The sequence below is a fragment of the Sminthopsis crassicaudata genome, chromosome 6 (genome assembly GCF_048593235.1).
Source record: "Sminthopsis crassicaudata isolate SCR6 chromosome 6, ASM4859323v1, whole genome shotgun sequence".
NCBI classification, from domain to species: domain Eukaryota; kingdom Metazoa; phylum Chordata; class Mammalia; order Dasyuromorphia; family Dasyuridae; genus Sminthopsis; species Sminthopsis crassicaudata.
Window position 1 is genome coordinate 87,390,082 of NC_133622.1, and position 23,904 is coordinate 87,413,985.

A 23,904-nucleotide genomic window follows, 5' to 3' on the forward strand; every position below is an offset into this window, starting at 1 on the left:
TTCCTCTGAGAATTGTCTGTAGAACAGCTTACTGTTTAAAAAATTTAAAAAAATCTTACCAGGATATGAGGTTCAAATTATTTGTCCTTTGTTTGTCTAAGAGGATCATCATTCATCTTCGGTTTTAAGGGGATATTAAGATATTCATTGGCTATTTCAGCTGGCCCATCCGTCTGTTTTGGGTTAGAAAATAGTTTTTATTTTTGTGGAGCTTGATATCCCAGGGGCTGGGGAGGATGGATCCTTGCTGGCTGTCACCCTCCAATGGGAGCTGGAGGCTTGTGCCTGGGCCATGCTGTGGGGTGGGAGAAGCTCCTCATCCCCACTTCCACCAGTGTTTCCATAACAACCTGCTGGGGGGTCTTCAGGGGATGTGGGCACAGACAGCTAACAAAGATGTAAAACCATGTCATACAACTGAGAAAGGTAGAGTTGTCCAAAGTCACCTGCCTCACTTTGCTCTCCTGAGTGATCCAGTGGTGACATGTGGATCAAGGCAATTGGAGATGAACCTGGATACATTTCTTATTCACTACATACAAAAATAACCAATATAAATATTTTTGCACATATAGATATTTTTTCATTTCTTTTATCTCTTTGCAATATAGACCTAGTAGAGGTCTGATTAGGTCAAACAGTAATGTTTAGTAAGACAGTGCATTCATTTACATTCCAAATTGCTCTTCAGAATAGTTCTCAATTCTATGATTACTTTATTAGTGTCCATATTTTTTCCAAATCCTGACTAGAAACCTTTCATTTTCATTTTCTGTCATATTAGCTACCCTGATTGGTATATGGTAGTATCTTGTAGCCATCTTAATTTGTATTTCTTTAATAATTAGTAATTTGACGCATTTCTTCATTATACTACTGAGAGTTTTGATTTCTTTTTCTAAAAATGATTTGTTGATTAGAGGGGAAGAAATAAACTGGGAAAACATTTTTTTTTTACATTCAAAGGTTCTGATAAAGCTCTCCTTTCCAAAATATAGATAATTGACTCAACTTTATAAAAATTCAAACCTTTCTCCAATTGATAAGTGGTCAAAGGATATGAACAGATGAAGAAATTGAAGCTATTTGTAGTCATATGAAAAGGTGTTCCAAATCACTATTGATCAGAGAAATTAAAACTACAACAACTCTGAGATATCACTACACACCTCTCAGATTGGCTAAAATGACAGGAAAAGATAGAGATGAATGTTGGAGGGTTTGTGGGAAAACTGGGACATTGATACATTGTTGGTGGAACTGTGAAAGGATCCAATTATTCTGGAGAGCAATTTGGAACTATGGTCAAAAAATTATCAAACTGTGCACCTGTGAAGGTCAGGTTGTCTCTAAGTTATTCTTCCAGACTGTCCTCTCAACTCAATCTCCCAACCTAGACTACTCTCCAGACCCAATGCTGCCCTCTTTTATTCTTGCAGAGAATGGGCATGTGAGAACTCAGGGGCTTGTGGGAAAATACTTCAACCAATGAATTTGCTCCTCTTAAAGGTGCAAACTCCTTTAAACATGTAAACTCCTCCCCAGAAGTTCAAAGGTGCAAACTCCCCTTAAAGGCCTGAACCAAAAGTATGAATTCTGAGCTAGAGAATTGCCCAACCAACCTGAGTTATCACCTTGTAATCCTAACATCTCCCCATTTCTTTTGATTTGAATATAGGCTGATCATGACCTTGAAACATAAATCCATCAACATAGGAGGTATTACACATAATTACATAGATTATATAAACACATAATAACATAGTACATGCTAGAAGTATGTAACAAATAACATGATCAAATAATCATAAATTGAGAATTTATAAATGTCCATAAGTCCATTGTCCCTTAGTCTCATCTTGTGTTAGGAAATCCAATGATTCCAGGTGGTTTTAAAGATCTTTAACAATCTTCTTATTAGCCATGCTCTTTCAGTGTTATATGTTTCTTAGATTTTCTCCTTTGTTTTGAGGTCTTTCTCTTTTTCTGTCTCTCTCTGATGGACAAGGCAATTACGACTCATTGGCACCCATCTGATTCCTTCCCCATCTGATGAAATACAAGCAAACCCTCTCCCAGGCAGTTAGCCTATCTAATTTCCTCCTATTTACCACTTTCTAAATCTCTTCTCATCATCTGGCAATTACATTGAAGCTATTTGCACTGGAGTTGGTTTAAAAGGCCTGTATTCTCCCCAAGTGTAATCCATTTCTGCTATCTAATTGCCTTTTGGCTGACTGATCAGGTAATCCCTTTCTGCCATGCCTTCATGCCTTTCATCCCTTTTTGGGTGCCAAAATGCCAAAATGTCAAGGTCCTGGCTAGCTCCCTCTGAAGGACTCAGAATCAGTCCTTGCCCCATGTTGGGTGCCAAAATGTGAAGGTCAGGTTGTCTCTAAGTTATCCTTCCAGACTGCCCTCTCAACTCAATCTCCCAGCCTAGACTTCTTTCCAGACCCAATGCTGCCCTCTTTTATCCTCACAGAGAATGGACATGTGATAACTCAGGGGTTTGTGGGAAAATACTTCAATCAATGAACTTGCTCCTCTTAAAGGTGCAAACTCCTTTAAAACTCCTCCACAGAAGTCCAAAGGTGCAAACTCCCCTTAAAGTCCGGAACCAAAGGTGTGAATTCTGAGCTAGAGAATTGCCCAACCAACCTGAGTTATCACCTTGTAATCCTAACATGCACTCTTTAACCCAGCAGTGTTTCTATTGGGCTTATATCCCAAAGAGATCTTAAAAAAGGGAAAGAGACCCACATGTGCAAAAATGTTTATGGCAGCCCTTATTGTAGTCTTTAGAAATTGTAAACTGAATGGATGCCCATCAATTGGAGAATGGCTGAATAAATTATGGTATATGTTTAAAAGGCTGGAACTCTTAAAACTCAGTATGATTGATTTAATCCTAAAATAATGTGTTTACTCAGTAGAATTAAGATATTGATTCTCTAATTTATATGTACTTAGTATAGTTCAACAAGATTAACATCTATGATGATGTACTTTATAATAGAGTATACAAGAGCCAACACAGATTAGAAAAGATTCATTCCATCTTCATCAGCCTCATGGAATATTATGGTTCTGTAAGAAATGATGAACAGGATAATTTCAGAGAGGCCTGGAGAGACTTACTTGATACTGAGTAAAATGAGCAGAAGCAGGAGATCATTATATAGGACAACAACAAGACTACATGGATGATCAATTTTGATGGACTTGGCTCTCTTCAACAATGTGATGATTCAAACCAATTCCAATTGTTCAGTAATGAAAAGAGTCATGTGCACCCCGAGAGAGAACTATAAGAACTGAGTGTGGACCACAACATAGCATTTTCATTCCTTCTGTTATTCTTTGCTTGCATTTTTGTTTTCCTTCTTGTTTTTTTTTTTTTCTTTGTAGATCCAATTTTTCTTGTGCAGCAAGATAACTATATAAATATATATATATATATGTATGTATATATTGCTTTTAACATATATTTTAACATATTTAGCATATATTGGACTACCTACTATCTAGGGGAGAAGGTGGGGGGAAGGAGGGGATAATTTAGAACAGAAGATTTTCAAGGGTCAATGTTAAAAAATTACTCATGCATGTTTTGTAAATAAAAAGCTAAAATAACAAATAAAAATGACAGTCATATCTTTGATCATTTATCAATTGGGGAATGACTGTTTGAAAAAAATAAGCTACCATATCCTGGATAATATTTGAATTGTTTCTTCTGGACCTATTTTTAGGTCATTGATTTTCCAAAGAGTTATTTCACATATTCTTCAATTTTTTTATTCTTTTTTAATTTGTTTTGATTCTTGATGTCTCACATAGTCATTAGCTTCCATTTGTCCTATTCTAGTTTTTAATGTGTGATTTTCTTCAGTTAATTTTTGTATCTCTTTTTTCATTTGGTTAATTCTATTTTTAAAAGAGCTGTTTTCTACAAACAAATTTTTTTCTTCCCTTTCCAAGCTGTTGACTCTCTCATACATACCTCTCATTTCCTTTCCAATAGCTTTTCCTGCTCTTTTCTGAAAACAGTCTTGTTTCCCAGAGTTTGACCTGGGCTAAGTACCTTTGGACCCCTGTGAGATTGAACTTTCTTGAAGTTTTTTTTTTCAGTCTATCTTGACCTAGAGAGTGGTTTCATTCTATCAGACTCTGTTCAAAATCTTTGTTGCATGTCTTTTTCAAGGGAAACTCGAAGAGCTGGAGCAGCTTCCTTGTTTTACTTCACCATCTTGCTTCCACCCTCATATTATCTCTTAATATATTTCTGTAATTTCCTTGGTTGTATTGCTGTCTGTTTCTCTCTTGGTCTCTATCTTTGGCACTATTTCTCTCTACCTATCTAATTATCCTTCTATGTGTGCATGCACATACATGTGTATTTACCTAAAAAAAGGAAAGAAAAACCTTTATTTGATCAAATGATCATTCTCCCTTAAGGATTATACTTGCTTGGTAGATTATTCTTGAATGTAATTGTGATGGGCCAGAACTCTTATACTTGAAACAAGAATTCTTACAAGGTGCCAACTCAGTGGAATTGATAGGATAATCGTTATCTAGTTTAGCATGGTGATTAATAGTTTTCTAGTTCAGTACATGAACTTAGTACTTAATATAATTCTACAAGATTCACACCTATGATGAAATTAGAATAGAGAATATAAAGCTGGGATAAACTCAGCCAAAGTCAGAGACTCTGAGAAGACAAGAGGAATGGAATTGGGAGCTCAAGCTCTAAAAGCCACAGAGAGACAGATTCATTCCATCTTCTTCAGCCTTGTGGTGGCTGGCTTGTCCTCCTGCTTCCCCCACCAAAGCCAGTCTGAAGGACCTCAGAAAGCTAGTTGAGCTCCAGGCAAGGAGACAATAAAGAATTTGAACTTTAACACTTGGTTATTCTCACGGTGATTAATCTGCTGAAAAGAAGAGTGTTCCAGAGACCTCCAGAAAACCAGCCAGAACACTACGTGTAACTCTATCTCCTTTTCCTGACAAAATATAATATTCCATATACTTCATAACATGGGAACTGCTTAATCTCGGGTGATCTTGATTTTTACTCTATGGAGTTCAATTGCTTCTTTTTTTAGACTATTATAATACTTTCTCCTTGATCTTGAAGCTCGGCAATCTGGCTACAGTATTCTTAGTAGTTTTCATTTTGGGATAACTTTCAGGAGGTGATCAGTAGACTATCCATTTTTATTTTGCCATCTGCATCTATTATCAGGAAATTTTTCTTTGATAATTTCTTGAAATATAATATCTAGGCTCTTTGTTCTTTATAATAGTTTTCAAATGCTGCAATAATTCTGCAATAATTCATATATTACAATTTATTATAGTCATCTTTTTCTGATGAGATATTTCCCATTTCCTTCTATATTTATACTCTTTAGATTTTATTTTATTATTTCTTGATATTTCATGGAGTCATTAGGTCCCACTGGCCCAATTCTAATTCTTAATTATTTTCTTCAGTGAGATTTTGTACTTCTTTCATCATTTGACAAATTCATTGCTTCCCCCCACCCTGCTTTTTTAGGTGTCATTTTCTTTAATAATTTTTGTGTGTATTGAACAAGGCTTTTAATTTTCTTTTCACAATTTTCTTACACCACTTTTCACATTTTTTCCTCTACCAGTCTGGTGGCTCTCTTTAGCTATTCTATGAATTCTTGTTGGACTTGCATCCACAATGTTCACATTTTTCTTTGAAATTTTGCTTTTAGCTGCTTTCATATTGCTATCTTCTGAATTTAGGTCTTGAGATCTTAATCTTTTTCACCATATAACTTTTTTTTTCATAGTTGGATGTTGTTTGTTTATTTGCTTGATTATTCAGTCTATTTCTATACTTAAAATTGGGACGGTGATGCACTGTCCCAATCTTTGGGTTTTTTAAAATGCTGTTGTCTAGATTTAGTTCTTCAGGTCTGTTAATTCTCATTGTTTTTAAGTTGGGGAATCTGGGAAGAAGTGTGATTTCTCATCTCCTGATTTGTACTGTGTTCTGTAGCCAAAAATTGCCTCTGCTAAATAGATAGTATTTTAGACATGGTAATGTTAAGGTAAAGGTAAAGGTAAAGGTCACCAAATGGCAAAGAATTAATACTAAAAAGAGAAGTGGGATAAAGTCAAGTTCATTCTAACATTGAAATGTGAGGCAAGAAGCAACATAAGGAAAAAGAAGAAATTAAAAAGAAATAGATTTCTGTAACCAAGGATAAGATGATAGCCATAAATGTAGAGACAAAAGAAACCTCAGAGTTCATCTAATTCAATTCCCCCATTTTATCAATGAGGAAACTGAGGCTCTGAGACAGTAATTGATTTGTCCAGAGCCATATAGCTAATAAGCATTAAAAACAGAGGATAGGACAACACTTTTTTGGGGGAAGGGCAGCAATTTAATATTATTATTATAAAATGTATTTATTTTATATCCTAAGTACTTATGCTAAATTATAAATACAATAAACTCAGCAATCTATAATATATATTAGTCCAGGAGTAAGAAAGCATAATTTAGAGTTATAAAATTTGAATGAGAAAAGCAAGCTACAACAGTAATTTCATAAATATGGTGAACTCTTAATATGTAACCTCAATCTAGTATTTAAAAAGTTTCCCAGGAGACCAAGAGGTTAAGCTAGTATGTATAACTAGTAATTGTCAAAGTCAGTAATCTAAATCAGATTTTCTTGGCTCTGAGCCTGGGCCTATTTCTTAAAAATGCTGCCTCTGTTAGAGCTTACAATCTGTGTAAAAATATAAAATAATGTTTTATTACAATTCTTTGCAAAAAAAAAGAAAGACTCATAAAAGCTTATGTGCTGAAAGCTAGACATATCCAAAATCATATTGAGTCCCATATTCATCTCATGTAGGTACCCTTTCCCTCTCAGATTTTTTTTCTTCCTCCTTGTCATCAAGCTTTTATAACAGATGACTCTTATTTCCTCATCCTAATATTTTTGTTTATTTAACTATGATTGATTGAAGACTTTTAGCATCAGAAAGACTTTGTATTTTATAGCCACTGATTGAAGGCTGGCAAATAATGGTATATTACTGCCAAGACCTGGTCCTAGCTGAGCAGTTAGGAATGTACCCAGGGTCGATTGCTATTTGCTCTCTCACTGTACTTCATTATATACCATGTAGGCAATCAAAGGAGAGCAATAAAAAGGATATCTGGGGGAAAATAAGATGATAGCTTTAGGTCTATTAACCTCTTATAGATCTAGTTTCAGAGTAAAAGTATGAAGGGAAGGGTCTGCAGTCCCTTTATGTAATCCTTAGTGAGATTTGTTCTCTATCTTAAATTCATTAATACCTGCTGTGGACTTTCCTCACATACAAATTGATGAACCATATGGTACTAAAGTTTCATTGGACACAGTTCTTATGCATCCCCAAGCACCAAATGAAAGTGTTTATGATGTGGGAGAGCATAAAGTAAAATTCATATTAATGAAGCTGCAAAGTCTTTGTCTATGAAGCAAATTCAAAGAGATCCCAGCTTGGTGGGAATTGATTCATAATTTATAAATTCTCCAAATTTTTATGAGATATACTGACCTTCTTTGTCATATTAGAACCTGTAAATACTAAAATTTCAAGGAAAGTCCTTTGTAAGTCTTTTATAGCTTTGGAATTTATTGAACTATTTTTCCCTATTGTTTTCAAAATTAATTTGCAACTGTTAAATAAATTAAGGCCAACTTAATCTCTATTGCACATCAATTACATACTATATAATGAAGAAGTCCACCAACGATGGATTTTACTGACTGCAATTCTATGGAAGTTTTACTTTCCATATTTTTACATGTAATATAAGAATAGAATTTTAATCCTAGAATTTTGATAGTTCAAATAGAATATTTGAAACCATAGCCTGTAAAGTATTTAACATTCCCTATAATCAAATCATTGTGGATGAATGATTAACTTGTGGCAATGGTGATTAAATTGGATCAATTTGTTGTAAATCTGATATAGAATTTGAAAAGGAGTTCTAATTTGTTTTCTTAGTCTTTTGACAACTATATTTTTATATACTTACTGCCTTTTAAAATCCTGTGTATTTGCTTTCCTATATTTAAAAGAACATTATTGTGAGAGGGAGTCCATAGGCTTTACCAGACTTCCTAAGGGGTCTATGATACATAAAGAGGTGAAAAGCCTCTAAATTGGGCCTTCTATAAGAAAATCCAAGAGTAAAGTGGAGAGAATGTTATACAGAGTGAGCACAGATCCCTAGAAGTCTGAAAATCTATACCACAAATGCCTGCTTCCCAAAGAATTCCTCAGTTCCAGTGATGTTAGTTATAAATAGCAAGGACAAACCTGACAAATATATTGCTATAGTCCCTCAAGAATTAGTGGAATCAAATATCCTGAAAAATGACAGTAGACTGAGTCCTGGGGGAAATGGTATGAGTTTCTAGATAGTTTTCTGGAGAGAAAAAAAGAATTAAAAAATTATTACCTAGTTCACCCTTATGTTTCTTTAGCTTTTGTCATTTCTAATACTTGTGAGGTGTTAACTGAAGTTTTTTTTTTTAATTTGCATTTCTCTAAACAATGATTTGAAATTTTAAAAAAAATTGACAGTCAGGATTGAGTGACTTTCTAAGATTCCCATCATTATTAAATATTTTAGGCTGAATTTGAACTGACATCTTCCTGATTCCAGGACTGGTGCTTTATTCATTGCACCATGCAGTAGCCCACAGAAGTTTTTCTCAAAAGATTTTAGATAGCTTTGATTTCTTCTGAAAACTTTCTGTTCATATCGATTGATTATTTATCCATTGGGGAATAGCTCTTATTTTTTTCCATATTAGATTCTGCTCCAGTCTTTTACAGAGGGAGAATTTCTTTGCAATGCAGAGAGCCTAGTCTCTTTAAGATAAATAAAGTTTATTGCTTGGTATCAAATTTATGGTCAATGATAACTTGACAAATTGAATCTCCTTGATAAAAGAAGGACTATTTGGCCTGAGTGTCACATTCCTTTCTATAGAGAAAAAGAGTAAATGTAATTCCCAAATTGGAGGCACATATGAAACTAAACTGCTATGTGGAATTATAAGCCTGGAGAGATAGTTTACCTCTACAACCACAAGTCATACTCACTGATAAATTTCATAAGGGGAATAATTAACTCTCTTGTATCCTTAGGTGAAAAAAAAAAGAAATTCTTTGAAGAAAGTCTCCAAACTATAAAAGACTCTTTTTTGTTTGTTTGTTTTTTGGTGGTGTTTTTTCCCCCCTCTGGCGATTCCTAGAAGGAGAATGAGGTTTATTTGAGACTGGGACTAAGGTTGTCTTTTGGATCCAGATGAGTGGAAATTAGTAGGAGAGCAATTAGGTGAACACTACAATTGCCTTTGTGACATTTTACCCTTTGGTTCCAGACCAAACTCAGTTTACAAAGATACAATCCATACCTACAATTTAATCCAAATGGCTATACTTGGAATATACTTTCTTCTCAGCATTCATGGATCCTATACAAAAATTGACCATATATTAAGACATAAAGATCTCAAAATTAAATGTAGGAAGGCAGAAATAATAAATGCCTTCTTCTCAGTTCACAGTGCAATAAAAGCTACCTTCAGTAAGAAGTTAGGGGTAAATAGACCAGAAAGTAATTGAAAACTGAATAATCTCATCTTAAAGAATGACTGGGTGAAAGAGCAAATTATAGAAACAATTAATAATTTCATCCAAGATAATGACAATGATGAGACATCATACCAAAATCTGTGTTATAAAGCTAAAATGGTAATAAGGGAAAATTTTATATATTTAGAGGGTTATTTGAAGAAAATAGAGAAAGAAAAGATTAACAAATTGGGCCTGCAACATAAAAGGCTAGAAAAAGACCAAATTAAAAACTCCTAACCAAAAATTAAACTGGAAATACAAAAATTAAAAGGAGAAATCAATAATATTGAAAGTAAAAAAACTATTGAATTAATAAATAAAACCAAGAGTTGGTTTCATGAAAAAGCTAATAAAATAGATAAACCTTTGGTAAATCTGATCAGAAAAAAGAAAGAGGAAAATCAAATTGTTAGTCTTACAAATGAAAAGGGGGATCTTTCCACCAATGAAGAGGAAATTAGAGAAATAATAACGAGTTACTTTGCCCAACTTTATGCCAATAAATTTGATAGCTTAAGTGAAATGGATAACTTCCTCCAAAAATATAGGCTCCCTAGATTAACAGATGAGGAAATAAATGGCTTAAATAGTCCCATTTCAGAAAAAGAAATTGAACAAGCTATTAACCAACTCCCTAAGAAAAAATCCCCAGGACCAGATGGATTTGTATGTGAATTCTACCAAACATTTAAAGAACAATTAGCCCCAGTGCTATATAAACTATTTGAAAAAAAAATAGGGGATGAAGGAGTCCTACCTAATTCCTTTTATGACACAGACATGGTACTGATACTTAAACCAGGTCGATCGAAAACTGAGAAAGAACATTATAGACCAATTTCCTTAATGAATATTGATGCTAAAATCTTAAATAAGATATTAGCAAAAAGACTTCAGAAAATCATCCCCAAGATAATACACTATGATCAAGTAGGATTTATACCAGGAATGCAGGGCTGGTTTAATATTAGGAAAACTATTAGTATAATTGACCATATTAATAATCAAATTGATAAAAACCATATGATCATCTCAATAGATGCAGAAAAAGCATTTGACAAAATCCAACATCCATTCCTGCTAAAAACTCTTGAGAGTATAGGAATAAATGGACTATTCCTTAGAATAATGAGGACCATATATTTAAGACCGTCAGTAAGCATAATATGCAATAGAAATAAACTGCAACCTTTCCCAGTAAGATCAGGATTGAAACAAGTTTGCCCACTATCACCATTACTATTCAATATAGTACTAGAAATTCTAGCCTTGGCAATAAGAGCCAAGAAAGAGATTCAAGGAATTAGAGTAGGAAATGAGGAAATCAAACTATCACTCTTTGCAGATGACATGATGGTATACTGAGAGAACCCCAAAGACTCTGCTAAAAAGCTACTAGAAATAATTCAGAATTTCAGCAAAGTGGCATGATACAAAATAAATCCACATAAATCCTCAGCATTTTTATATATCACAAACAAAATGCAACAGCAAGAGATACAAAGAGAAATTCCATTCCAAACAAATGTTGAGAGCATGAAGTATTTGGGAATCCATTTACCTAAGAATAGTCAGGAATTATATGAGAAAAATTACAAAACACTTGCCACAAAAATAAAGTCAGATTTAAATAATTGGAAAGACATTCAGTGGTCTTGGATACGCCGAGCAAATATAATAAAGATGACCATACTCCCCAAACTAATCTATTTATTTAGTGCTATACCATCAGACTCCCAAGAAACTATTTTAATGACCTAGAAAAAATAACAACAAAATTCATATGGAAGAATAAAAGTTCGAGAATTGCAAGGGAACTAATGAAAAAAAAAAGTCAGAGGAAGATGATCTAAGTGTACCTGATCTAAAGTTATATTATATAGCAGCAGTCACCAAAACCATTTGTTATTGGCTAAGAAACAGACTGGTTGATCAGTGGAATAGATTAGATACAAAGGACAAAAAAGGATACATATATAGCAATCTAATCTTTGACAAACCCAAAGATACCAACATTAGGGATAAAAATTCATTATTCGGAAATATTTGTTGGGAAAACTGGAAATTAGTATGGCAGAAATTAGATATGGATGCACACTTAACACCATATACCAAGATAAGATCAAAATGGGTCCATGATTTAGGCATAAAGAATGAGATAATAAATAGATTAGAGGACCAGAGGATAGTCTATCTCTCAGACCTGTGGAGGAGGAAGTAATTTATGACCAGAGGAGAACTAGAGATCATTATTGATCACAAAATAGAAGATTTTGATTACATCAAACTAAAAAGTTTCTATACAAACAATAGTAATGCAAACAAGATTAGAAGGGAAGTAACAAATTGGGAAAATATTTTTACAGTTAAAGGTTCTGACAAAGGTCTCATTTCCAAAATATATAGGGAACTGACCCTAATTTGTAAGAAATCTAACCATTCTCCAATTATAAATGGTCAAAGGATATCAACAGACAATTCTCAGATGATGAAATTGAAACTACATCTACTCATATGAAAGAGTGTTCCAAATCACTACTCTTTAGAGAAATGCAAATTAAGACAACTCTGAGATACCACTATAAACCTGTCAGATTGGCTAAGATGACAGGAACAAATAATGATGAATGTTGAAGGGGATGTGGGAAAACTGGGACACTGATACATTGTTGGTGGAGTTGTGAAAGAATCCATCCATTCTGGAGAGCAATTTGGAACTATGCCCAAAAAGTTATCAAACTGTGCATACCCTTTGACCCAGCCATACTACTACTGGGCTTATATCCCAAAGAAATACTAAAGAAGGGAAAGGGACCTGTATGTGCCAAAATATTTGTGGCAGCTCTTTTTGTTGTAGCTAGAAACTGGAAGTTGAATGGATGCCCATCAATTGGAGAATGGTTGGGTAAATTATGGTATATGAAGGTTATGGAATACTATTGCTCTGTAAGAAATCACCAGCAGGAGGAATACAGAGAGGCTTGGAGAGACTTACTTCAACTGATCCTGAGTGAAATGAATAGAACCAGAAGATCGCTGAACACTTCAATGCTGTATGAAGATATATTCTGATGGAAGTGGAAATCTTTAACATAAAGAAGATCCAACCCACTTCCAGTTGATCAATGATGGACAGAAATAACTACACCCAGAGAAGGAACACTGGGAAGTCAATGTAAATTGTTAGCACTACTGTCTATCTACCCAGGTTACTTATACCTTCGGAAGCTAATACTTAATGTGCAACAAGAAAATATTATTTACACACATATATTGTATCTAGGTTTTATTGTAACATATGTAAAATATATGGGATGGCCTGTCATCGGGGGGAGGGAATGAAGGGAGTGGGGGTAATTTGGAAAAATGAATACAAGTGATAATATCATAAAAAAATTACTCATGCATTTATACTGTGAAAAAAATTTTAAATAAAAAAAATCAATATCTGATATGGTCTGTGTCATGGTTCATATCTGGTTATTGTAACCTAGAAAAAATGAGTAGCTAAATTATAGGGAATAGGAAAAGGAACATCCATATTAATGTAATGTTTAATTCTGTTTCCTGCCACAGTAGGGTTTCTCCAACACTGTAATGTTAATTTGAACATTTTGCATTAGTTAAGCCTTTGATGCAAACTAAGTACAACAAAGGAAATTTATTTTCTTGATGAGGATTCATAAAATAAAAACCAAGAAAACGTCTGAATTTAATACAAGTAATACATTGGCAAGGATGTCTCTTACTTCTATGATAAAGTACCATATCCTGAATGTTAAAAATCTAAATGGACACCAGAGAATTCTAAGAAAGATAGGTCATTAAACTTTGTTTTATAATATCATTAAAGTCAAGTGAAAAACAATAATTATTAGAATGCATGTAAACAATAATTATATGTGTATATCTGATATGAACTTTGAGCTTATTCTCTCCCCATATTAGGAAGAAACCCATCAGGCTATTATGAAGCAAAACCTGGTCCCAGGTTCTGGCACCTATTTGTATAAATTTGTATCCTATTTGTATAAAATTACTGTAAAGATGATACTCTATTACTGTAGCCTCCATTGTTTATCCCTCCAACTTTGGGACATATTTAAATGAACTTTAAGATAATTAGCATATCTTTAGACAGGTATGGCACCTAGTAGGCCAGGTGCATTCCATCTGTCTCCTCCTTCATCCTTTCCTCTCAGGTACCAAGTTCTTCCCTGGTACTTCTCCTCCTCCCCAAACATTATATTTCCTTTATAAAAGATGTGCATGATCAAGAACTTTGCTAAATATTTTTTAGGATTAAACCGACTAACTCTCTTTCTCTCTCATTGTTTCTTCCCTTACTTTCATCTTTCTCCTTAGCATAGCTAACTCTGGTTAGTCTGCCAAACTCCTTTGTTGATTTAACCTGTCAGTCAGTGTCATACTCAGAATTCATGGTATATTGCTTTAATGGATTCTTTTAAACTACTTTGTAATCCTATTATTCTCCCAACTCTATTTCATATTTTCCACTCCTTGTGCCTATTTTACTTCTTTGTTTCATTTGTAATCCCACATATTTGCCACGTATTTGCTTCAAACTAGATATTGCTGACCTGGATTTCCAGGGGTGGAGTCAAGATGTCAGAATAAAGTTGGAAAACTGACTGAGCTCTTCCAATTTCCCTCAAAAAACAGATAAACCAGGCCTCTAAACAAAGTCTGATGAAATGAAATCATTCTCTAGCTCAAGATAGACTGAAAAAACTTCAAGGAAGGTCAGTGTCATTGAGGTGAAAAGGGTATTCAGCCCAGTTCAAATAGACTCTGGGAAAGCCAGTGAGAGGGTCTTAATCACAACATTAAGTATGTATATGTGTTTGTGTGTATGTGTGTGTGTGTATACTCATGTGTGCATATATACATATATACACATATATATTATTTAAATATATATAATATAATAATATATTATAATATGATATAACATATATATGTATGTATATACATACATATATTATTTAAAGATTAAATTGTTTATGTCCCTAGATAGAAAAATTATATATGTAACTCTTGAGAAATGTATCTGTCACTGGCTCAGACAGAGGCAGGCATCACATGAACAATGGGTGTGGATGTGAATTGATGCTGATGTGGTGACAGCAAAGAAAAAGACATTAAGGTTGTGGGAAAAGGTCTTTACTGAGAAAAAGGGCAAAGGGAAGTCATAATGGGACAAAGTAGATCACATGAAGAAGTTCAAAAGATCTATTACAATTTGGTCTCATCAGTTTTGGCTTTAAAAAAAGAATATTAGAATCATTCATTTGGGTATATATGATATATATAGTAGCCCTATAAATAAGTAAAAGAAAAGGGAGGGGCAGGATAGAAAGAAGAGCAGAAATACCAGGGGAACAGGTAAGAGAACTGGAGGGAAGGGTTGATAGAACATATGGTAATGGGAGAGCTGGGTAAAAACAAAACATGATCAAGGACAGAGTAAAAAGAGAACAAAAATATTTACAGGGGAGAAAATAGGATGCAGGGAAATATAGAGCTGCTAATCATAACTGCTAATGTGAATGGTATGAATATTCCCATAAAATAAAAGGAAATAGAAGAGTGGATTAAAAAATAGACTCCTAGAATAAGTTGTTTGCAAGAAACACATTTTACACAGAAAGACACATAGAGTAAAGGTAAAAGGTTGTAAAACAATTTATTATGCTTCACTTGAAATAAAACAAAGCAGAGGTGGCAATTTTGATCTCAAATAAAGCAAAAATAAAAACAGATCTCATTAAAAGAGATAAACAAGATCATCTTGATAAAGAGTACCATAAATAAGGAAGCAGTAATAATACTAAATGTGTGCACCAAGTGGTAGAACAAGCAAATTCCTAGAGAAGATTTAAAGAAACTTACAGAAAGAAATATATAGCAAAACTATATTAGTAAGGGACTTCAACTTTCCCCTATCAATCAGAATGAGACAAATCTAAACACAAAATAAACAACAAAGAAACTAGGGAGGCTAATATGATCCTAGACAACCTATATATGATAGACATCTAGAGAAAACTGAATAGGGAGAGAAAGAAAGGAATAAACATTAGCACAGAGATTATAGCAATTTATCAGCAGGATAATATACTAGGACCAAGTGGGATTTATACCAGGAATTCAGGGCTGATTCACTATCAGGAAAACTATTACCTTAATTGACCATATTAATAACAAAATCAACAGAAATCATGAAAATCTCAATAGCTGTAGAAAAAAAAAAACTTTTGACAAAATACAGAATACATTCTTGTTAAAAACACTAAAGACAATAGGGATAAAGGGAGTGTTCCTTAAATTAATAAGCCAGTATCTACATAAAGCCTGTACCAAGTGTCATTTGCAATAATAGCTGGATGCATTCCCAATAATGCAAGAATTAGACAACGATGACCATTATCACCCCTATTATTCAACATTGTACTAGAAATGTTAGGTTTAGCAATTTAAAAAAAAGAAAAAGAAATCAAAGGAATTAGAATAGGCAATGAGGAAATAAAACTATCACTATTTACAGATGATATGGTGATATACGCAGAGCTCTAGAAAATCATACCAAACCTCCTGGAAATAATTCACAGATTTAACAAAGTTGCAGGATATAAAATAAGCCCACATAAATCAGCAGCATTTCTATGTATTACTGACAAATCTCATATCAAGAGATAGAGAAATTCCATTTAAAATAATCATAGACAAAATAAAATACCTGTGGGCATCTACCTACCTGAGAATTGTATGAATACAATCTATACAATCTATCTACCTGAGAACTGTTTGAATACAATTACAAAATTTTTTTCACACAAATAAAATTAGATCTAAACAATTGGAAAAATATGAATGACAATTATGCCTAAGTTGCTCTACTTGTTCAGTGCCATACCAATCAAACTGCCAAAACATTATTTTATAGATGTAGAAAAAATAATAACAAAATTCATATGGAAGAACAAAAGATCAAGAATATCAAGGAAGTTTATGGAAAAAAATTTAAGTATGTTGATTTAGCAGTACCAAAACTAAAACTATATTATAAAGCAGCAGTCATCAAAACCATTTGGTACTGGTTAAGAAATAAAGAACAAAGCTGGGGAGAAAAATAAAAAAAATAAAAAAAAACTTTTACAACCAGTGTTTCTGATAAAGGTCTCATTTCTAAAATATATAAAGAATGGTGTCAAATTTATTAGAAAAATGTGATTTTCCAATTGATAAATTGTCAGAGAATATGAATATGCAATTTTCTGATGAGGGAATTAATGCCATCTTCAATCAAATGGGAAAAATGCTCTAAGTCACTACTGATTAGAGAAATACAAAATAAAACAATTATTAGATACCATCTCACACCACTTCCATTGGTTAAGATGACAGGAAAAGATAATAGTAAATGTTAGAGGGCATGTGGGAAAACTGGGACATTAATGCAGTCCTGATGGAGTTGTGAAATGATCCAACTATTCTGGAGAGCAATCTGGAACTATCCCCAAAGGGCTATAAAACTGTATACCCTTTGATCAGCAGTGCCATTAATGGGTCAGTTTTGTCATGGATCCCAGTGGAATAGATTAAATATACATGCCACAAAAATCGAGGCATTCGACAAGCAAATATTTGTTAAACCCCAAAACTCTAGCTTCTGGAATAAGAACTCTCTGTTTGGCAAACATTGCTGGGAAAACTGGCAAATAATGTCAGAAACAATATACACCTACATTCACAGTCCATACCAAAAATCAAAATTGATACATGATTTGGGCATAAAAGGTGATACCATAAATACCTTAGAACAAGAGATAATTTACCTATCAGATCTTTGGAGGAGGAAGGAATTTATGACCAAAGGAAAATAAGAACATTATGAAAGGCAAAATGGACAACTTTGATTACCTTAAATTTAAAGAGTTTTGTACAAATCAAGCCAAAACAAACAAGATTGAAAGGGAAGTACAAAGCTGGGGGAAAATCTTTAGTCAATATTACTGATGAAGGTCTTATTTCTAAAATATATAAAGAACTGTGTCTAATTTATAATACATTCCTCATTTGATAAATGGTCAAAAGATATGAACAGATAATTTTCAGATGATGAAATTAAAATATATATATATAAGTATATGGAAAATTTAAATCACCATTGATTAGAACAATGGAGATTATACTAATGCTGAGATACCACCTTACACCTCTCAGTTTGGCTAAGATGATGAGAAAAGATAATATATCTGGAATATATCTGAAATCTGAATGAATGAAATAAAATCTGAAACTTTGTCCAAAGGAGTATAAATCACATATCCTTTGACCAACAGTGACATTGATGGAACTATATCCCAAGAAAATCATAAAGGAGGGAAAAGGACCACTATGTACAAAAATGTTTGTAGTGGTTCTTTTTATGGTGGCAAAATGAGTGGATACCCATCAGTTGGAAAATGAAAGAATAATTTTTGTACATGAAGGTAATGGAATTTTATTTTTCTTTAAAAATGATGAACAGGATGATTATAGAAAGCCCTAGAAAGATCTACCTGAACTGCTGCTGAACAAAATAAGCAGAACCAGGAATATATTGTACACAACTGTAATTAATCTTGAAAATTGTTAAGTACTCAAAAGTACTGCCAATGTATCTTTTTATAGGGGAGGAGGGAATAAAATACATCATGTTTATGTTTTGAATGAGAGCCATTAAGTCGTGGATTTTGACTAAAACAAAGTGGATTCAACTTCCAGATCTGCTATTTACTTACCTATATAAACTTTTTTTTTTTAAGTTTTTTTTTTAAATTTTTTATTATATATATATTTTTATAATATTATCCCTTGTATTCATTTTTCCAAATTATCTCCCCCTCCCTCTATTCCCTCCCCCCGATGACAGGCAATCCCATACATTTTACATGTGTTACAATATAGTCTAGGTACAATACATGTGTGTGAATATAATTTTCTTGTTGCACAATAAACATTAGAATCTGAAAGTACATGCAACCTGGGCAGACAGATATTAGTGCTAACAATTTACATTCACTTCCCAGTGTTTCTTCTCTGGGTGTAGCTACCTCTGTCCATCATTGATCAACTGGAAGTGAGTTGGATCTTCTTTATGTTGAAGATTTCCACTTCCATCAGAATACATCCTCATATAGTATTGTTGTTGAAGTGTACAGTGATCTTCTGGTTCTGCTCATTTCACTCAGCATCAGTTGATTTAAGTCTCTCCAAGCCTCTCTGTATTCCTCCTGCTGGTCATTTCTTACAGAGCAATAATATTCCATAACCTTCATATACCACAATTTACCCAACCATTCTCCAGCTGATGGACATCCATTCATCTTCCAGTTCCTAGCTACAACAAAAAGAGCTGCCACAAACATTTTGGCACATATATGTCTCATTCCGCTCTTTAGTATTTCTTTGGGATATAATCCCAGTAGTAGCGCTGCTGGGTCAAAGGGTATGCACAGTTTGATAACTTTTTGGGCATAATTCCAGATTGCTCTCCAGAATGGCTGGATTCTTTCACAACTCCACCAGCAATGTATTAGTGTCCCAGTTTCCCCACATCCCCTCCAACATTCATCATTATTTGTTCCTGTCATCTTAGCCAATCTGACAGGTGTGTAGTGGTATCTCAGAGTGGTCTTAATTTGCATTTCTCTGATCAGTAGTGATTTGGAACACTCTTTCATGTGAGTGGATATAGTTTCAATTTCTTCCTCTGAGAATTGTCTGTTCATATCCTTTGACCATTTATCAATTGGAGAATGGTTCGGTTTCTTATAAATTAGGGTCAGTTCTCTATATATTTTGGAAATGAGACCTTTGTCAGAACCTTTGTTTTTAAAAATATTTTCCCAATTTGTTACTTCCCTTCTAATGCCGAGGATTTATGTGGATTTATTTTGTATCCTGCCACTTTGCTGAAATTTTGAATTATTTCTAATAGCTTTTTAGCAGAGTCTTTGGGGTTCTCTAAGTATACCATCATGTCATCTGCAAAGAGTGACAGTTTAATTTCCTCATTTCCTACTCTAATTCCTTGAATCTCTTTCTCGGCTCTTATTGCCGAGGCTAGCGTTTCTAGTACTATATTGAATAGTAATGGTGATAGTGGGCAACCTTGTTTCACTCCTGATCTTACTGGGAAAGGTTGCAGTTTATTTCTATTGCATATTATGCTTACTGACGGTCTTAAATATATGCTCCTGATTATTCTAAGGAATAGTCCATTTATTTCTATACTCTCAAGAGTTTTTAGTAGGAAGGGATGTTGGATTTTGTCAAATGCTTTTTCTGCATCTATTGAGATGATCATATGGTTCTTATTAATTTGATTATTAATATGGTCAATTATATTAATAGTTTTCCTAATATTAAACCAGCCCTGCATTCCTGGAATAAATCCTACTTGATCATAGTGTATTATCCTGGAGATGATTTTCTGAAGTCTTTTTGCTAATATCTTATTTAAGATTTTAGCATCAATATTCATTAAGGAGATTGGTCTATAATTTTCTTTCTCAGTTTTCGATCTACCTGGTTTAGGTATCAGTACCATGTCTGTGTCATAAAAGGAGTTTGGTAGGACTCCTTAATCCCCTATTTTTTCAAATAATTTATATAACATTGGGACTAATTGTTCTTTAAATGTTTGGTAGAATTCACATGTGAATCCATCTGGCCCTGGGGATTTTTTCCTGGGGAGTTGATTAATAGCTTGTTCTATTTCTTTTTCTGAAATGGGACTATTTAAGCAATTTATCTCCTCCTCTGTTAATCTAGGGAGCTTATATTTTTGGAGGAAGTCATCCATTTCACTTAAATTATCAAATTTATTGGCATAAAGTTGGGAAAAGTAGCTCCTTATTATTTCTCTAATTTCCTCTTCATTGGTGGAAAGATCCCCCTTTTCATTTGTAAGACTATCAATTTGATTTTCCTCTTTCTTTTTTTTGATCAAATTTACCAAAGGTTTATCTATTTTATTGGCTTTTTCATAAAACCAACTCTTGGTTTTATTTATTAATTCAATAGTTTTTTTACTTTCAATATTATTGATTTCTCCTTTTAATTTTTGTATTTCAAGTTTAATTTTTGGTTGGGGGTTTTTAATTTGGTCTTTTTCTAGCCTTTTAAGTTGCAAGCCCAATTCGTTAATCTTCTCTTTCTCTATTTTCTTCAGATAAGCCTCTAAATATATAAAATTTCCCCTTATTACTGCTTTAGCTGCATCCCAAAGATTTTGATATGATGTCTCATCATTGTCATTATCTTGGGTGAAATTGTTAATTGTTTCTATAATTTGCTCTTTCAACCAGTCATTCTTTAAGATGAGATTATTCAGTTTCCAATTACTTTTTGGTCTATTTACCCCTAACTTTTTACTGAATGTAGCTTTTATTGCATTGTGATCTGAGAAGAAGGCATTTATTATTTCTGCCTTCCTACATTTAATTTTGAGATCTTTATGTCCTAATATATGATCTATTTTTGTATAGGATCCATGAACTGCTGAGAAGAAAGAATATTCCTTTCTATTGCCATTCAGTTTTCTCCAAAGGTCTATCATACCTAGTTTTTCTAATGTTCTATTTACTTTTTTAATTTCTTTCTTGTTTGTTTTGTGGTTTGATTTGTCTAAATCTGAGAGTGCAAGGTTGAGATCTCCCACTATTATAGTTTTACTGTCTATTTCTTCTTGCAGTTCTCTTAACTTTTCCTTTAGAAAGTTAGATGCTATACCACTTGGTGCATATATGTTTAGTATTGATATGGCTTCATTATTTATGCTACCTTTCAGCAGGATATAGTTGCCTTCCTTATCTTTTTTAACGAGATCTACTTCTGCTTTTGCTTGATCTGAGATAAGGATAGCTACCCCTGCTTTTTTGGCTTTACCTGAAGCATAATAGGCTCTATTCCAACCTTTTACCTTTACTCTGTATGTATCTCCCTGCTTTAAGTGTGTTTCCTGTAGACAACATATTGTAGGGTTCTGCTTTTTGATCCAATCTGCTATCCGTCTCCGTTTGATGGGATCGTTCATCCCATTTACATTTACAGTTAAAATTACTAATTCTGTATTTCCTGCCATCGTATTATTCCCCAGATTATGCTTTTTCCCTTGACCCCCCTGATCCCCCTCCCCTATATTTAATTTACAGACCCCCCTTGTGACGTGCAACCCTCCCTCTTTTTTTTTTTTTTTTTTTAGGATCCCTCCCCCCTCCCTCCACGTCCCTTCACTTATTCTCCTTTTCCTTTTCCCTTTTCCTCTCCCTCCTTTTAATGAGGTGAGAGAAAATTCTCTAAAAAACAAATTTGTTAATTATTTACTCTTTGAGCCTCTCCTGATGAGAGTAAGATTCACACAATGATTCTCCCCCTCACTAAGTTCCCCCAGATATGGTGTATTTTCTATGCCTCTTCCTGGTATGTAATTTCCCTCTTTTTATCATTCCTTCCCCTTTTTCTGAACCCACCTCCTTCCCTTTACTACACCCCCCCTTTTTTTCTTTTATATCAGTAAAATCAAATTATCCTTGAGTACTTTTTATATACCCACAACAGAGTTACAGTTCTCAAGGGTTCTGTGTACCTTTTTCTGTTTCTCTTCAGTCTTGTGGATGTAGATCAAATTTTTTGTTTAAGTCTGGTTTTTTTTCTTAGAAACATATAGAATTCCTCTGTTTCGTTGAATGCCCATCTTCTTCCATGGAAAAAGATTCTAAACTTAGTTGGGTAGTTCATTCGTGGTTGCAGTCCTTGATCTTTTGCCTTACGGAATATCAGGTTCCAGGCCCTTCTATCTTTTAATGTGGAGGCAGCCAGATCTTGGGTGACCCTTATTGTGGCACCTTGGTATTTAAATTGTTTTTTTCTAGCTGCTTGCAGGATTTTCTCCTTTGTGTGGTAATTCTGCAGCTTAGCCACAATATTCCATGGTGTTCTTATTTTAGGGTCTATTTCAGAAGGAGTTTGATGAATTCTTTCCACATCTACTTTCCCTTCTGTTTCTATTATCTCTGGACAGTTCTCTTTGATAATTTCCTGTAAAATAGAATCTAGGCTCTTTTTTTGGTCATAGTTTTCTGGAAGTCCAATAATCCGCAGATTATCTCTCCTAGATCTATTTTCCAGGTCTATAGATTTTCCCAGTAAGTATTTGACATTGTTTTCCAGCTTCTCATTTTTTTTGTTTTGTATGACTGATTCTTGGGTTCTCTGTGAATCATTCATTTCTATTTGTTCCATCCTGATTTTTAAGGAGTTATTTTCTTCTTTCACAGTTTTTAGTTCTTTTTGTAAATGCCCAATTTCATTTTTAAATGAATTATTTTGCTCTATTGAATTTTTTTCCATTTCCCTAATTTTTTTTTGAGAATTATTTTCTTTTTCCAATTCAGAAATTCTATTTTCTTGAGACTTTTTTTATCTTTTCCAATTCAGAAATCCTACTTTCCTGTGTTTTTTTAACCTTTTCTAATTCATAAATTTTGTTTCCCTGCATCTCCTGTGAATTCTTTATTTTTTCCAACTCCAATTTCAGGACGTTGTTATTCTCTATCATAGCTTCCCTTTCCTTTCCCCATTTTTCTTCAATCTCCCTTAATTTTTTAAGAGTTTCTTCTAGGAGAGAGTTATGTGATGGGGGGCAGGAATCGTTCCCCTTTAGGTTGTTATCTGCTGTCTCTCTGCTGTTAACTTCCTCGGGGTTGGATACCCGCTCTTTCTCTGTGTAGAAGGAATCTATGGTTTTTCTGGGCTTCTTGCTCATACTTGAAAAATTTTTTGGGGTCTGTCCCTGGGGTAGGAAATTATTTATTTACTTCTTTACCAGCTTCCTCCCAGACTGGATGGATGCAGCGGCCCCTGTGCCTGAGCTAAGATAGAGCTCTGGGAGAGAGTTCCCCACCCCCTCCCTGGAAGTGCCTCAGAGGTGACTAGCACTACTGTGCCCCAAGGGTGTTGTGTTTTAGAGGCTTCCCTGAGATTTGAGACTGAACAGTAAAGGCAGCACAAAGCCCAGCCTATGTGTCCGGGTGGGGAGTGGATGTCTGCAGCAGGTGACTTGAAAAGCCCCTGTGCTCAAACTGGAAGTGTCTGCCGGAAACCACGGTCCCTAGTTCAAAGGTT